This window comes from Pseudophryne corroboree, chromosome 8 (assembly GCF_028390025.1).
Source record: "Pseudophryne corroboree isolate aPseCor3 chromosome 8, aPseCor3.hap2, whole genome shotgun sequence".
Taxonomy (NCBI): domain Eukaryota; kingdom Metazoa; phylum Chordata; class Amphibia; order Anura; family Myobatrachidae; genus Pseudophryne; species Pseudophryne corroboree.
Genome location: NC_086451.1, coordinates 28,402,119 through 28,418,800, shown reverse-complemented (window position 1 = coordinate 28,418,800; position 16,682 = coordinate 28,402,119). Strand labels below are relative to the sequence as shown.

Sequence of the window (16,682 nt, the reverse complement as noted above, 5' to 3'; positions counted from 1 at the left end):
CCCTTCCTACAGCCTAAACCTAACCATCTCTCCCCGCAGCCTAACCCTAACCCTCCCTCCCCGCAGCCTAACCCTAACCCCCCTTCCCGCAGCATAACCCTAACCCCCCGGGACGCAGCCTAAACTCAGGTCTGTAGGGCAGATGGTCCAGTGCCTTCCAATGCGGTTGACTGAGTGTGGCCCCAAACCTGTTTTCTCTAACGTCCTAGTGGATGCTGGGGACTCCGTCAGGACCATGGGGGGATAGCGGCTCCGCAGGAGACAGGGCACAAAAGCAAGCTTTTAGGATCACATGGTGTGTACTGGCTCCTCCCCCTATGACCCTCCTCCAAGCCTCAGTTAGGTTTTTGTGCCCGGCCGAGAAGGGTGCAATCTAGGTGGCTCTCTTAAAGAGTTACTTAGAAAAAGTTTTTAGGTTCTTTATTTTCAGTGAGTCCTGCTGGCAACAGGCTCACTGCATCGAGGGACTTAGGGGAGAGATTTTCAACTCACCTGCGTGCAGGATGGATTGGATTCTTAGGCTACTGGACATAGCTCCAGAGGGAGTCGGAACACAGGGCTCGCCCTGGGGTTCGTCCCGGAGCCGCGCCGCCGACCCCCCTTGCAGACGCTGAAGATGAAGAGGTCCGGAACCAGGCGGCAGAAGACTCTCAGTCTTCATCAGGTAGCGCACAGCACTGCAGCTGTGCGCCATTGTTGTCAGCACACTTCACACAGCGGTCACGGAGGGTGCAGGGCGCTGGAGGGGGGCGCCCTGGGCAGCAATGTATAATACCTGTATGGCGAAAAATACATCACATATAGCCCTTGAGGCTATATGGATGTATTTAACCCCTGCCAGATATCTAAAACTCCGGAGAAGAAGCCCGCCGAAAAGGGGGCGGGGCCTATTCTCCTCAGCACACAGCGCCATTTTCCCTCACAGAAAGGCTGGTGGGAAGGCTCCCATGCTCTCCCCTGCACTGCACTACAGAAACAGGGTTAAAACAGAGAGGGGGGGCACTGATTTGGCGATATGTATATATATTAAAATGCTATAAGGGAGGAACACTTATATAAAGGTTGTCCCTGGATAATTATAGCGTTTTGGTGTGTGCTGGCAAACTCTCCCTCTGTCTCCCCAAAGGGCTAGTGGGTCCTGTCCTCTATCAGAGCATTCCCTATGTGTGTGCTGTATGTCGGTACGTGTGTGTCGACATGTATGAGGAAAATATTGGTGAGGAGGCGGAGCAAATTGCCTGTAATGGTGATGTCACTCTCTAGGGAGTCGACAACGGAATGGATGGCTTATTTATGGAAATTACGTGACAATGTCAACACGCTGCAAGCCGGTTGACGACATGAGAGGGCCGGCGAACAAATTAGTATCTGTCCAGGCGTCTCAAACACCGTCAGGGGCTGTAAAATGCCCATTTACCTCAGTCGGTCGACACAGACCCAGACACGGACACTGATTTCAGTGTCGACGGTGAAGAAACAAACGTATTTTCTTTTAGGGCCACACGTTAAGGGCAATGAAGGAGGTGTTACATATTTCTGATACTCCAAGTACCACAAAAAAGGGTATTATGTGTGAGGTGAAAAAACTACCTGTAGTTTTTCCTGAATCAGATAAATTAAATGAAGTGTGTGATGATGCGTGGGTTTCCCCCGATAGAAGATTATTGGCGGTATACCCTTTCCCGCCAGAAGTTAAGGCGCGGTGGGAAACACCCCTCAGGGTGGATAAGGCGCTCACACGCTTATCAGAACAAGTAGCGGTACCATCTACGGATAGGGCCGTACTTAAGGAGCCAGCTGATAGGAGGCTGAAAAATATCCTAAAAAGTATACACACACATGCTGGTGTTATACTGCGACCAGCGATCGCCTCAGCCTGGATGTGCAGAGCTGAGGTGGCTTGGTCGGATTCCCTGACTAAAAATATTGATACCTTTGACAGGGACAGTATTTTATTGACTATAGAGCATTTAAAGGATGCATTTCTATTTCTCTATCGTCCTAGTGGATGCTGGGGTTCCTGAAAGGACCATGGGGAATAGCGGCTCCGCAGGAGACAGGGCACAAAAAGTAAAGCTTTTTCCGATCAGGTGGTGTGCACTGGCTCCTCCCCCTATGACCCTCCTCCAGACTCCAGTTAGATTTTTGTGCCCGGCCGAGAAGGGTGCAATCTAGGTGGCTCTCCTAAAGAGCTGCTTAGAAAAAGTTTAGCTAGGTTTTTTATTTTACAGTGATGCCTGCTGGCAACAGGATCACTGCAGCGAGGGACTGAGGGGAGAAGGAGTCAACTCACCTGCGTGCAGGATGGATTGGCTTCTTGGCTACTGGACATCAAGCTCCAGAGGGACGATCACAGGTACAGCCTGGATGGTCACCGGAGCCACGCCGCCGGCCCCCTTGCAGATGCTGAAATCAGAAGAGGTCCAGAATCGGCGGCTGAAGACTCCTGCAGTCTTCAAAAGGTAGCGCACAGCACTGCAGCTGTGCGCCATTTTCCTCTCAGCACACTTCACACGGCAGTCACTGAGGGTGCAGGGCGCTGGGAGGGGGGCGCCCTGGGAGGCAAATGATTACCTATAATGGCTAAAAATACCTCACATATAGCCCTAGAGGCTATATGGAGATATTTAACCCCTGCCTAATGTTTCTAAATAGCGGGAGACGAGCCCGCCAGAAAAGGGGCGGGGCCTATCTCCTCAGCACACGGCGCCATTTCCTCTCACAGCTCCGCTGGTCAGGACGGCTCCCAAGTCTCTCCCCTGCACTGCACTACAGAAACAGGGTAAAACAGAGAGGGGGGGGCACATTTATGGCGATATTTGATATAACAAAGCAGCTATAAGGGAGCACTTATTATAAGGCTATCCCTGATATATATATATAGCGCTTTTGGTGTGTGCTGGCAAACTCTCCCTCTGTCTCCCCAAAGGGCTAGTGGGTCCTGTCTTCGTTAGGAGCATTCCCTGTGTGTCTGCTGTGTGTCGGTACGTGTGTGTCGACATGTATGAGGACGATATTGGTGTGGAGGCGGAGCAATTGCCAAATATGAGGATGTCACCCCCTAGGGAGTCGACACCAGAATGGATGCCTTTATTTATGGAACTACGGGATAGTGTCAACACGCTAAAGCAGTCGTTTGACGACATGAGGCGGCCGGACAATCAATTAGTGCCTGTCCAGGCGACTCAAACACCGTCAGGGGCTGTGAAACGCCCTTTGCCTCAGTCGGTCGACACAGACCCAGACACAGGCGATGACTCCAGTGGTGACGGTGACGAATCAACCGTATTTTCCAGTAGGGCCACACGTTATATGATTTTGGCAATGAAGGAGGAGTTACATTTAGCTGATACTACAGGTACCACTAAACAGGGTATTATGTGGGGTATGAAAAAACTACCTATAGTTTTTCCTGAATCAGAAGAATTAAATGACGTGTGTAATGAAGCGTGGGTTGCCCCTGATAAAAAGCTGATAATTTCAAAGAAATTATTGGCATTATACCCTTTCCCGCCAGAGGTTAGGGAGCGCTGGGAAACACCTCCTAGGGTGGACAAGGCGCTAACACGCTTATCTAAACAAGTGGCGTTACCCTCTCCTGAGACGGCCGCACTTAAAGATCCATCAGATAGGAGGATGGAAAATATCCAGAAAAGTATATACACACATGCAGGTGTTATACTACGACCAGCTGTAGCGACTGCCTGGATGGGCAGTGCTGGGGTAGTTTGGTCAGAGTCCCTGATTGAAAATATTGATACCCTGGACAGGGACAATATTTTACTGTCGTTAGAACAAATAAAGGATGCATTTCTTTATATGCGTGATGCACAGAGGGATATCTGCACACTGGCATCACGGGTAAGTGCTATGTCCATTTCGGCCAGAAGAGCTTTATGGACGCGACAGTGGACAGGCGATGCGGATTCAAAACGGCATATGGAAGTTTTGCCGTATAAAGGGGAGGAGTTATTTGGAGTCGGTCTATCAGATTTGGTGGCCACGGCTACAGCCGGGAAATCCACCTTTCTACCTCAAGTCACTCCCCAACAGAAAAAGGCACCGACTTTTCAACCGCAGCCCTTTCGTTCCTTTAAAAATAAGAGAGCAAAGGGCTATTCATATCTGCCACGAGGCAAAGGTAGAGGGAAGAGACAGCAACACGCAGCTCCTTCCCAGGAACAGAAGCCCTCCCCGGCTTCTACAAAAGCCTCAGCATGACGCTGGGGCTTCTCAAGCGGACTCGGGGACGGTGGGCGGTCGTCTCAAAAATTACAGCGCGCAGTGGGCTCACTCGCAGGTAGATCCCTGGATCCTGCAGATAATATCTCAAGGGTACAGGTTGGAATTAGAGACAGATCCACCTCGCCGTTTCCTGAAGTCTGCGTTACCAACGTCCCCCTCCGAAAGGGAGACTGTTTTGGAAGCCATTCACAAGCTGTACTCTCAGCAGGTGATAGTCAAGGTACCTCTTCTACAACAAGGGAAGGGGTATTATTCCACTCTTTTTGTGGTACCGAAGCCGGATGGCTCGGTAAGGCCTATTCTAAATCTGAAGTCCTTGAACCTGAACCTGTACATAAAGAAGTTCAAGTTCAAAATGGAGTCACTCAGAGCAGTGATAGCGAACCTGGAAGAGGGGGACTTTATGGTATCCTTGGACATCAAGGATGCGTATCTCCACGTTCCAATTTACCCCTCACACCAGGGGTACCTCAGGTTCGTTGTACAAAACTGTCACTATCAGTTTCAGACGCTGCCGTTCGGATTGTCCACGGCACCTCGGATCTTTACAAAGGTAATGGCCGAGATGATGATTCTTCTTCGAAGAAAAGGCGTATTAATTATCCCATACTTGGACGATCTCCTAATAAGGGCGAGGTCCAGAGAACAGCTAGAGATGGGATTAGCACTGTCTCAAGAAGTGCTAAAACAGCACGGGTGGATTCTGAATATTCCAAAATCCCAGTTAATACCGACAACTCGTCTGCTGTTCCTAGGGATGATTCTGGACACGGTTCAGAAAAAGGTTTTTCTCCCGGAGGAAAAAGCCAAGGAGTTAACCGAGCTTGTCAGGAACCTCCTAAAACCAGGAAAGGTGTCTGTACATCAATGCACAAGAGTCCTGGGAAAAATGGTGGCTTCTTACGAAGCAATTCCATTCCGCAGATTCCACGCAAGAATTTTCCAAAGGGATCTGTTGGACAAATGGTCAGGGTCGCATCTTCAGATGCACCTACGGATAACCCTGTCTCCAAGGACAAGGGTGTCTCTTCTGTGGTGGTTGCAGAGTCCTCATCTATTGGAGGGCCGCAGATTCGGCATACAGGATTGGATCCTGGTGACCACGGACGCCAGCCTGAGAGGCTGGGGAGCAGTCACACAAGGAAGAAACTTCCAGGGAGTATGGACAAGCCTGGAAACGTCTCTTCACATAAACATTCTGGAACTAAGAGCAATATACAATGCTCTAAGCCAGGCAGAACCTCTGCTTCAGGGAAAACCGGTGTTGATCCAGTCGGACAACATCACGGCAGTCGCCCATGTGAACAGACAGGGCGGCACAAGAAGCAGGAGTGCAATGGCAGAAGCTGCAAGGATTCTTCGCTGGGCAGAGAATCATGTGATAGCACTGTCAGCAGTGTTCATCCCGGGAGTGGACAACTGGGAAGCAGACTTCCTCAGCAGACACGATCTTCACCCGGGAGAGTGGGGACTTCATCCAGAAGTTTTCCACATGCTGGTAACCCGTTGGGAAAGACCAATGGTGGACATGATGGCGTCTCGCCTCAACAAAAAACTGGACAGGTATTGCGCCAGGTCAAGAGATCCGCAGGCAATAGCTGTGGACGCGCTGGTAACGCCTTGGGTGTACCAGTCGGTGTATGTGTTTCCTCCTCTGCCTCTCATACCAAAAGTATTGAGAATTATACGGCAAAGAGGAGTAAGAACGATACTAGTGGTTCCGGATTGGCCAAGAAGGACTTGGTACCCGGAACTTCAAGAGATGATCACGGAAGATCCGTGGCCTCTACCTCTAAGGAGGGACTTGCTTCAGCAGGGTCCCTGTCTGTTTCAAGACTTACCGCGGCTGCGTTTGACGGCATGGCGGTTGAACGCCGGATCCTAATGGAAAAAGGCATGCCGGAAGAAGTCATTCCTACTTTGATTAAAGCAAGGAAAGAAGTAACCGTGCAACATTATCACCGAATTTGGCGAAAATATGTTGCGTGGTGCGAAGATCGGAGTGCTCCGACGGAGGAATTTCAACTGGGTCGATTCCTACATTTCCTGCAATCAGGATTGTCTATGGGTCTCAAATTGGGATCTATTAAGGTTCAAATTTCGGCCCTGTCGATTTTCTTTCAAAAAGAATTGGCTTCAGTCCCTGAAGTCCAGACCTTTGTTAAGGGTGTGCTGCATATACAGCCCCCTGTGGTGCCTCCAGTGGCACCGTGGGATCTCAATGTAGATTTGGATTTTCTAAAATCTCATTGGTTTGAACCACTAAATAAGGTGGATTTGAAGTATCTCACTTGGAAAGTGACCATGCTTCTAGCCCTGGCTTCTGCCAGGAGAGTGTCAGAATTGGCAGCTTTATCTTACAAAAGCCCATATCTGATTTTCCATTCGGACAGGGCAGAACTGCGGACTCGTCCGCATTTTCTCCCTAAGGTGGTGTCAGCATTTCATCTGAACCAGCCTATTGTAGTGCCTGCGGCTACAAGTGACTTGGAGGACTCCAAGTTACTGGACGTTGTCAGAGCATTAAAAATATATATTGCAAGAACAGCTGGAGTCAGAAAATCTGACTCGTTGTTTATATTGTATGCACCCAACAAGATGGGTGCTCCTGCGTCTAAGCAGACGATTGCTCGTTGGATCTGTAGCACAATCCAACTTGCACATTCTGTGGCAGGCCTGCCACAGCCTAAATCTGTAAAGGCCCACTCCACAAGGAAGGTGGGCTCATCTTGGGCGGCTGCCCGAGGGGTCTCGGCATTACAACTTTGCCGAGCAGCTACGTGGTCAGGGGAGAACACGTTTGTAAAATTTTACAAATTTGATACTCTGGCTCAAGAGGACCTGGAGTTCTCTCATTCGGTGCTGCAGAGTCATCCGCACTCTCCCGCCCGTTTGGGAGCTTTGGTATAATCCCCATGGTCCTTTCAGGAACCCCAGCATCCACTAGGACGATAGAGAAAATAAGATTTTACTTACCGATAAATCTATTTCTCGGAGTCCGTAGTGGATGCTGGGCGCCCATCCCAAGTGCGGATTATCTGCATAAATTGTACATAGTTATTGTTAACTAATTCGGGTTATTGTTGAAGGAAGCCATCTTTCAGAGGCTCCGCTGTTATCATACTGTTAACTGGGTTTAGATCACAAGTTGTACGGTGTGATTGGTGTGGCTGGTATGAGTCTTACCCGGGATTCAAAATCCTCCCTTATTGTGTACGCTCGTCCGGGCACAGTACCTAACTGGAGTCTGGAGGAGGGTCATAGGGGGAGGAGCCAGTGCACACCACCTGATCGGAAAAAGCTTTACTTTTTGTGCCCTGTCTCCTGCGGAGCCGCTATTCCCCATGGTCCTTTCAGGAACCCCAGCATCCACTACGGACTCCGAGAAATAGATTTATCGGTAAGTAAAATCTTATTATATGCGAGATGCGCAGAGGGATATTTGCACTCTGGCATCAAGAGTAAATGCGATGTCCATATCTGCAAGAAGATGTTTATGGACACGACAGTGGTCAGGTGATGCAGATTCCAAACGGCACAAAGATGTATTGCCGTATAAAGGGGAGGAGTTATTTGGGGTCGGTCCATGGGACCTGGTGGCCAGGGCAACTGCTGGAAAATCCACCGTTTTTTACCCTAAGTCACATCTCTGCAGAAAAAGACACCGTCTTTTCAGCCTCAGTCCTTTCGTCCCTATAAGAGTCATATCTGCCCAGGGATAGAGGAAAGGGAAGAAGACTGCAGCAGGCAGCCCATTCCCAGGAACAGAAGCCCTCCACCGCTTCTACCAAGTTCTCAGCATGACGCTGGGACCGTACAGGACCCCTGGATCCTACAAGTAGTATCCAAGGGGTACAGATTGGAATGTCGAGAGGTTTCCCCCCTCGCAGGTTCCTGTAGTCTGCTGTACCAATGTCTCCCTCCGACAGGGAGGCAGTATTGAAAACAATTCACAAGCTGTATTCCCAGCAGGTGATAATAAAATTACCCCTCCGACAACAAGGAAAGGGGTATTACTCCACACTATATGGTGGTACTGAAGGCTAGGTGAGACCTATTCTAAATCTGAAAAATTTGAACACTTACAAGGGTTCAAATCCAGATGGAGTCACTCAGAGCAGTGATAGCAAAGAACAAGGGGACTATATGGTGTCCCGGGACATCAGGGATGCTTACCTCCATGTCCCAAAATTTGCCTTTTCTCACCAAGGGTACCTCAGGTTCGTGGTACAGAACTGTCACTATCAGTTTCAAGACGATGCCGTTGGATTGTCCAAGGCACCCCGGGTCCTTACCAAGGTAATGACCGAAAGGAGGATTCGTCTTCAAAGAAAATGGACGACCTCCTGATAAGAACAAGGTCCAGAGAACAGTTGGAGGTCGGAGTAGCACTATCTCAAGTAGTTCTACGACAGCACGGGTGGATTCTAAATATTCCAAAACCGCAGTTGTTCCGACGACACGTCTGCTGGTCCTAGGGATGATTCTGGACACAGTCCAGGAAAAGGTGTTTCTCCCAGAGGAGAAAGCCAGGGAGTTATCCGAGCTAATCGGGATCCTCCTAAAACCAGGAAAAGTGTCAGTGCATCATTGCACAAGAGTCCTGGTAAAAATGGTGGCTTATTACGAAGCGCTTCCATTCGGCAGATTTCACGCAAGAACTCTTCAGTGGGATCTGCTGGACAAATGGTCCGGATCGCATCTTCAGATGCATCAGCGGATAACCCTATATCCAAGGACAAGGGTGTCTCTCCTGTGGTGATTACAGAGTGCTCATCTTCTAGAGGGCCGCAGATTCGGCATTCAGGATTGGATGCTCGTGACCACGGAGGCCAGCCTGAGAGGCTGGGGAGCAGTCACACAAGGAGTGTGATCAAGTCTGGAGAATTCTCTCCACATAAATATACTGGAGCTAAGAGCAAATTTATAATGCTCTAAGCTTAGCAAGACCTCTGCTTCAAGGTCAGCCGGTATTGATCCAGTGGGATAACATCACGGCAGTCGCCCACGTAAACAGAAAGGGCGGCACAAGAAGCAGGAGGGCAGTGGCAAAACTGCAAGGATTTTTCGCTAGGCGGAAAATCATGTGATAGCACTGTCAGCAGTGTTCATTCCGGGAGTGGACGACTGGGAAGCAGACTTCCTCAGCAGGCACGACCTCCACCCGGGAGAGTGGGAACTTCATCGGGAAGTTTTCCGCATGATTGTGAACCGTTGGGAAAGACCAAAGGTGGACATGATGGCGTCCCGCCCGAACAAAAAATGGGACAGGTATTGCGCCAGGTCACGAGACCTTCAGGCGATAGCTGTGGACGTCCTGGTAACACCGTGGGTGTAACAGTCGGTGTATGTGTTCCCTCCTCTGCTTCTCATAACCAAGGTATTGAGAATTATAAGACATAGAGGAGTAAGAACTATACTCGTGGCTCCGGATTGGCCAAGAGGGACTTGGTAACCGGAACTTCAAGAGATGCTCACAGAGGACTAATGGCCTCGGGAGCTAAGAAGGGATTTGCTTTCAGCAAGTACCATGTCTGTTCCAAGAGGAACCGTGGCATCGGCCTTTAAGAAAGGACCTGCTCCAGCAGGGACCTTGTCTGTTCCAAGACTTACCGCGACTGCGTTTGACGGCATGGCGGTTTGAACGCCGGATCCTAAGGGAAAAGGCATTCCGGAAGAGGTCATACCTACCCTGGTCAAAGCCAGGAAGGAGGTGACCGCACAACGTTATCACCACATGTGGTAAAAATATGTTGCGTGGGTGAGGCCAGGAAGGCCCCACGAAAAAATTTCAACTAGGTCGATTTCTGCACTTCCTGCAAACAGGAGTGTCTATGAGCCTCAAATTGGGGTCCATTAAGGTTCAAGTTTCGGCCCTATAGATTTTCTTCCAGAAAGAATTGGCTTCAGTTCCTGAAGTCCAGACGTTTGTCAAGGGAGTATTGCATATACAGCCCTTGTGTGCCTCCAGTGGCACCGTGGGATCTCGACGTAGTGTTGGGATTCCTCAAATCATATTGGTTTGAACCACTCAAATCTGTGGATTTGAAATATCTCACATGGAAAGTGACCATGCTGTTGGCCCTGGCCTCGGCCAGGCGATTGTCAAAATTGGCGGCTTTGTCTTACAAAAGCCCATATTTGATTTTCCATTCGGACAGGGCAGAACTGCGGACTCGTCCCCAGTTTCTTCCTAAGGTGGTGTCAGCGTTTCACCTGAAACAACCTATTGTGGTGCCTGCGGCTACTAGGGACTTGGAGGACTCCAAGTTGCTAGACGTTGTCAGGGCCCTGAAAATATATATATATATATATAATTCCAGGACGGCTGGAGTCAGAAAGTCTGACTTGCTGTTTATATTGTAGGCACCCAAAAAGCTGGGTGCTCCTGCTTCTAAGCTGACTATTGCTCGTTGGATTTGTAGTACAATTCAGCTTGCACATTCTGTGGCAGGCCTGCCACAGCCAAAATCTGTAAATGCCCATTCCACAAGGAAGGTGGGCTCATCTTGGGCGGCTGCCCGAGGGGTCTCGGCTTTACAACTTTGCCGAGCGGCTACTTGGTCAGGGGCAAACACGTTTGCTAAATTCTACAAATTTGATACCCTGGCTGAGGAGGACCTGGAGTTCTCTCATTCGGTGCTGCAGAGTCATCCGCACTCTCCCGCCCGTTTGGGAGCTTTGGTATAATCCCCATGGTCCTGACGGAGTCCCCAGCATCCACTAGGACGTTAGAGAAAATAGGATTTTACTTACCGATAAATCTATTTCTCATAGTCCGTAGTGGATGCTGGGCGCCCAACCCAAGTGCGGATTGTCTGCATTACTTGTACATAGTTATTGTTACAAAAAAATCGGGTTATTATTGTTGTGAGCCATCTTTTTTAGAGGCTACTTCATTGTTATCATACTGTTAACTGGGTTCAAATCACAAGTTGTACGGTGTGATTGGTGTGGCTGGTATGAGTCTTACCCGGGATTCAAGATCCTTCCTTATTGTGTACGCTCGTCCGGGCACAGTACCTAACTGAGGCTTGGAGGAGGGTCATAGGGGGAGGAGCCAGTACACACCATGTGATCCTAAAAGCTTGCTTTTGTGCCCTGTCTCCTGCGGAGCCGCTATCCCCCCATGGTCCTGACGGAGTCCCCAGCATCCACTACGGACTATGAGAAATAGATTTATCGGTAAGTAAAATCCTATTTTCGTGACCAGTCGTCATCACCGTACACCGCGTGCTGATTCGCTCTTTAAATGCGGAAATCTGATCACACTACGCACCTCAATGTGTGACCATGTCTCCGCCTGCCCAGCCATCTTACACCTGATGCTGGGACAGTATGATTGATATGAGGCGCAGTGTAATGGCCGTGAGGGGAAGCAGCGGTCTACCTGCTCTGGCCTGGCGGGGAATTGGAATGAAATAGAGAACATTACACATGTGAGAGGTCTGATACCTTATTGAACCACCCTCATAGTTCGGGAAGTGCTGCCTGACACGGCAGCAGAAGTTCCCACACATGTGCTGCACCTGTGCGCTGCTCTGCTGTCACCCTTCTGTCCAGGTCATGCCAAACATGTTTATGGGTCTATATAATGGTAGTATCCTTATAACATCCCTTCACTTAGTATAATAATAAATCTGGATGCTAAGCACTATTGTAATGACTAGCAGAGCTCCTCATAGCGACAGGAAAATCTCCATGATCCTGTCACTGCTGAGCAGCAGAAACTATTATTATATATAGTAAATTATTTCTCTCTTTAGTACATAAAACCAGACAGCGGATGAAGAGAGTATTCCCCCTCCTTGCTGCAGATACAGTGGTATTTATTACAGCATTACATCCCAGGATTTATATCCAATCTACTTAGCAATACTGCTGGAAGCGCCATCAGGCTGGGCAGTGACTGCAGACGAGCCGCTGGCACCAACCCATGCACCACCGCACTCCCAGCCTGACCAAGGGCTCTTCCTGCGCTCGGTAAGAGGGTCTCTAACCAATCATTTAGCTTTGTTTTTCTGGTAATAGTTCCCTAGGGCAAATTCAAAATCTTCTATTCCTTTCCTGCTTCTCCATCACCTTTTCTCAGGTGTGTATGATGTGTGGGATCTTCGTGATGTTGCTGAAGTGTTGAAACGCAGTATCGGGCTGTAGGGCCCAAACGCAGTACATCCTCCTCCCCTCTCCTACAAGCCCTTCACTGGTTCCCCTTTCCTTTTCAGATTCCAATTAAAACTTCTCACACTCACTTACAAAGCCCTCACCCACTCCTCTCCCATCTACATTTCTGACCTTATCTCCCTTTACTCTCCCACCCGTCCTCTTCGCTCTGCTAATGCACGCCGACTCTCCTGTCTTCTGATCACTTCCTCCCACTCCTACCTCCAAGATTTTTCACGTGCTGCTCCCTTTCTCTGGAATTCTCTACCTCTCCCCCTCAGACTTCTCCACCTCTCTACAAAACTTCAAACGGGCTCTCAAGACCCACTTCTTTACCAAACCCAGCCAACTCTCCTCCTAACTCTCTGTTCCACGCTCTCTATGTACCCCATCTGTGAAACCCCTGTCTGTCTGCCCCTCCCCTTAGAATGTAAGCTCTCACGAGCAGGGCCCTCTTCCCTCATGTACTTTTCCTTTTCTTACTTTAATAATCTTCAACTGCCCAAATTCCGCAGTTTTTTGGCCACCTGGAACTTATCTCTATGTCGTTTACTGGTGTAGTTATGCTTAGTTACCCTGTACTTGTCCTATATTGTCTTCAACTGTGAGTCACTGTTTTCCTGTTTTGATTATGTGCATATGTACTCTGTAATTGGGCGCTGCGGAACCCTTGTGGCGCCATATAAATGAAGGATAGTAATAATAAATAATAATAGGGCCACTGCAGCGGACGGGTGTATTATTTATGAGACCGGGTGACATACTTTCATCGTGCACCAATGACGCCAATCAGTCATGTGACCCTGAAGACACTGGCTTGATTTCTTGGTTTATTAGCAGAGGAGTACACGTATGCCAATGAGAGAGATAAATACCCGATTTTAGCTGATTCCATGATGACAGAATTGCACATTAGAATTTCACGTGTGCTGCATACACTAATAGGGCTCAGGGATTAGGGAAACGGTCAGGTTTGTAGCGCCCTCTGCCTGCCACAGTAATGTGATGCACAACCTGTACATAAATATGGCAATGATAGGCTGACAACTTTACCGGATGTCAGATAATCTATATGTTGTGGATACACCACAATCTGCTAAACAACGGATTTATTCCATGACATATGCCCGGAGTCCCTAAATACGGGCAAATTCAGAAATGTGCTTCCAAAAATGGTAAAAAGATAATAACACAGCAATTTGTATATTAACACCTCCCCCCCCCCCAGAGTTTGGCTGATACCTGGTCTCATTCAGTCAGATTAACTGTGTCCTAAATAGGCGTCTGCTCTTAATGATCAGCTTTGTACAGCAGGGTGATCCATTTGTTAACAGGCTGTCACAAAACAACGAACTTACCTCACTTACCCAGAACACTAGGGGGCAGAACGTCACGCCATGACACAACTTGTGCACAATTAGTCGCTAAAGAGAACCGTACTAGGACTTTGTCTTCTGGAGGACCTGTTCTCGGCAAAACGCCAGCGTAATAGTCCAAGCGATACGATTTATAGATAAAAGGGCCACTAAACTTAAAAATGCAAGTTGTTTTATGTGGAAGATTTATTAAGATGAGGAAATATGCAGCCGAGCAGTAAATGAGATACAGGTGGAAGCGGCCTTTAGTATTTCTGCATAGTAATTGCTGGTTATTATGGAGGCCTGAGATGCACAGTGAGGACACACATTGCGCAACGTCCCCACGTGTCGTTCTGGGAGGGGTTGTGCGGTCTAGAGCAGCAAAAACCAGATGCAAGTTTGTTTGCTATACCTTAAAGGGGGACTGACCGTCAGACAACTTCAGTTATTGGCTTCTAAGCGCCCTCACGCAATCTTAGTTTTTCCTAGAGTCCATCTGTGCTCTGCAACCATACCTTTATATGATCAGGCATTTCCTTTCCTGTATATAAGCCATTGAACATACAAATGTTTGGGGAGCAAATTTTGTGTGAATTCACACTGCGCATTTTCCGGGAAACTGTCGCACGCAAGTACGGGTTACGAAGGGTCGCACGCATATTGGTCGCCCCACCCTTATGACCTTAAGTGTAACCAGCTGTGGATGCAGGAATAATCGTGACTAGTAGCAAACTAAATGCACTCGTACGGATGGCCGCATCTCGAGAGGCGTATACTGGGCTCTGCTGATGGGCCAATATACACATTATATCCCGGGTACCCATCTATATACAGTACGCCCAACTTCTTTCCAAATCGTCATCAGCCTCTTGTGGCCACCTGTCCAGAACCAAACCCCCCCCCCCTCCCCGCTCTACATCCAGGAGGAGAGCGGGAAATGTTGGGGAACCGATATGAAACAGAGAGAGGGGCCACAGAGCAAACAGACTGGGAAGATCTATCTAATGGTCCATACACACTTAACGATAAAATGAGCGACGTCGCTCATTTTCCCCCTCCTTGAGCGACGTCGCTCATTTTATCGTCGTGTGTATGCCGCCAGCGACGACCGATGCGCGGCCCCGCGGGCCGGCAACGATCGTCGCTGTCGGTAGGGCATGCATGAAGGATGTGGACTGTCGTCCACGACCTTCATGCAAGGCTGGAGGGGGCGTGACGTCGCCGAGCGATATGTGCGGTCATATCGCTCAGTGTGTACAGTCGGCCGCCGGCCGGCCCGGGAGGGGGAAACATTAGCCGATGTCGCTCACAGAGCGACATCGTCTAATGTGTACGGACCTTAAGACGGATTTCTGCACAATGTAGAACAGGCCATATTTGGGGAAACCGGAAAATCAGTGAAATGTAATCGTTTGGGGTTAAAATAAAAAAAAGACAACCTGCAGTTTCAGTTTAACAGCCCTTACGTTTTGGATCAACTTCACAGCACAGGCTTAACCAAAAAGTGTAACAGTAATTATAATTGCAATAATAGTGACCAAGGATCTGAAAAATCCGCCCTTTCTCGCAAATATATCCACATGTCCAACCAACTGCCTCCTAATAAATACAAGTTTTATTTAAATATCTGACATATGATTAAGAATCCAGCAAAGAACGCTGCGCACGGAATAAGAAAGATACAGACCAGGGGGTTTATGTATGAGAACAGTTTTACTTATAATGCTGTAAAAAAAAGATGGCGTTGCCCTTGGCAACCAATCAGACAGTTGCTTTCAATCCTCAAGCTATGAAAAAGAGGAAGGTATTGATTGGCTGCTACTTGTGCAATAACACTTTCATAACAAATATACAGTAACTCCCAACCCGCAGCCACCCAATCAAATGTTAGATAGCATTGGTGAGGTTTGCAAAAGACTGACGGGAAACAAAAGGCCTGACTGGTTGCCATGGAGACTGCGCAGGTGGGGCCTAGGCCATATACATGTAATTGACAGAAATAAAGGCAGCGTGCGGGTTACAGTGTAGAGTGACGTAACAGTGTGCAAAAAAAGGACAAACACTATATACAATAAATGACGGCATATAAGCAGAAGTCATACTTACTTCCCTGTGACGCTCCCTCCACTGATGCAGCCTCATTGTCTGAAAGGTAAAAGAAAAGAAAAAAATAAAGCAAGTGGAACATGTATGACATTATGTACAAGAATGCCGTTTCCTGCTATATTTATTTAAAGTGTTAAATCTTGTGTCTCCATTAGACTGTAGTGTGCAGGAAGGGGCTTACTGCATTCAAGATCATTACAAAGAAACATTGGGGGTCATTCGCACGTAGCAACTTTTTGCTGCTGCTGCGATCAACTAGACGCCACCTATGGGGGAGTGTATTTTAGCAAAGCAGGGCTGCGATCGCTTGTGTAGCCCTGCTATACTAAAACAGTTTTGTGCAGAAGTAGACCAGCCCTGCAGTTACTTACCCTGTGCGATGGATCCAGCGATGAAGGTCCCGGATTTGACGTCAGACATCCGCCCTCCAAACGCCTGGACACGCCTGCATTCGGATCTTCACGACCGTAAAAACGGCGAGCTGACGCTCAGGAACGCCTCCCCGCTGTCAATCTTCTTGCGTTCGTGCTAGCGATTACTTTCTTCTTTATTCGGGCCGCTGCCGTCGCCGGGCAATGACGCGCATGCGCAATACGTCCCCCCCCACGCGCGCATGTGCAGTTCTGACCCGTTCGCAACGCAGCGATGAACCACTGCGTGCGAACGGGTCGGAATGACCCCCATAGTATGTGGCGGCAGATAAGAACCACTTGGCCCATCTAGTCTGACCTAAAATAACTTAACCGGACTGTCTAATCTTAGGGACAGACAGAATCGGGCGCAATTAACTATATCATTTACAATTGACTT

The 16,682-nt window shown here is 48.7% G+C and overlaps 1 protein-coding gene across 1 annotated transcript in view; it reads right to left on the bottom strand.

Moving 5' to 3' along the window:
• Nucleotides 1-15,907, bottom strand: part of ZNF618 (zinc finger protein 618) — a 69,158-nt gene extending 53,251 nt beyond the window's left edge. The window contains exon 1 of the mRNA XM_063936136.1: nt 15,873-15,907. The gene's annotated coding sequence lies outside the window, so the exon portion shown is untranslated. The remainder of the gene's footprint in view (nt 1-15,872) is intronic.
• Between the last annotated feature and the right edge of the window lie 775 nt (nt 15,908-16,682).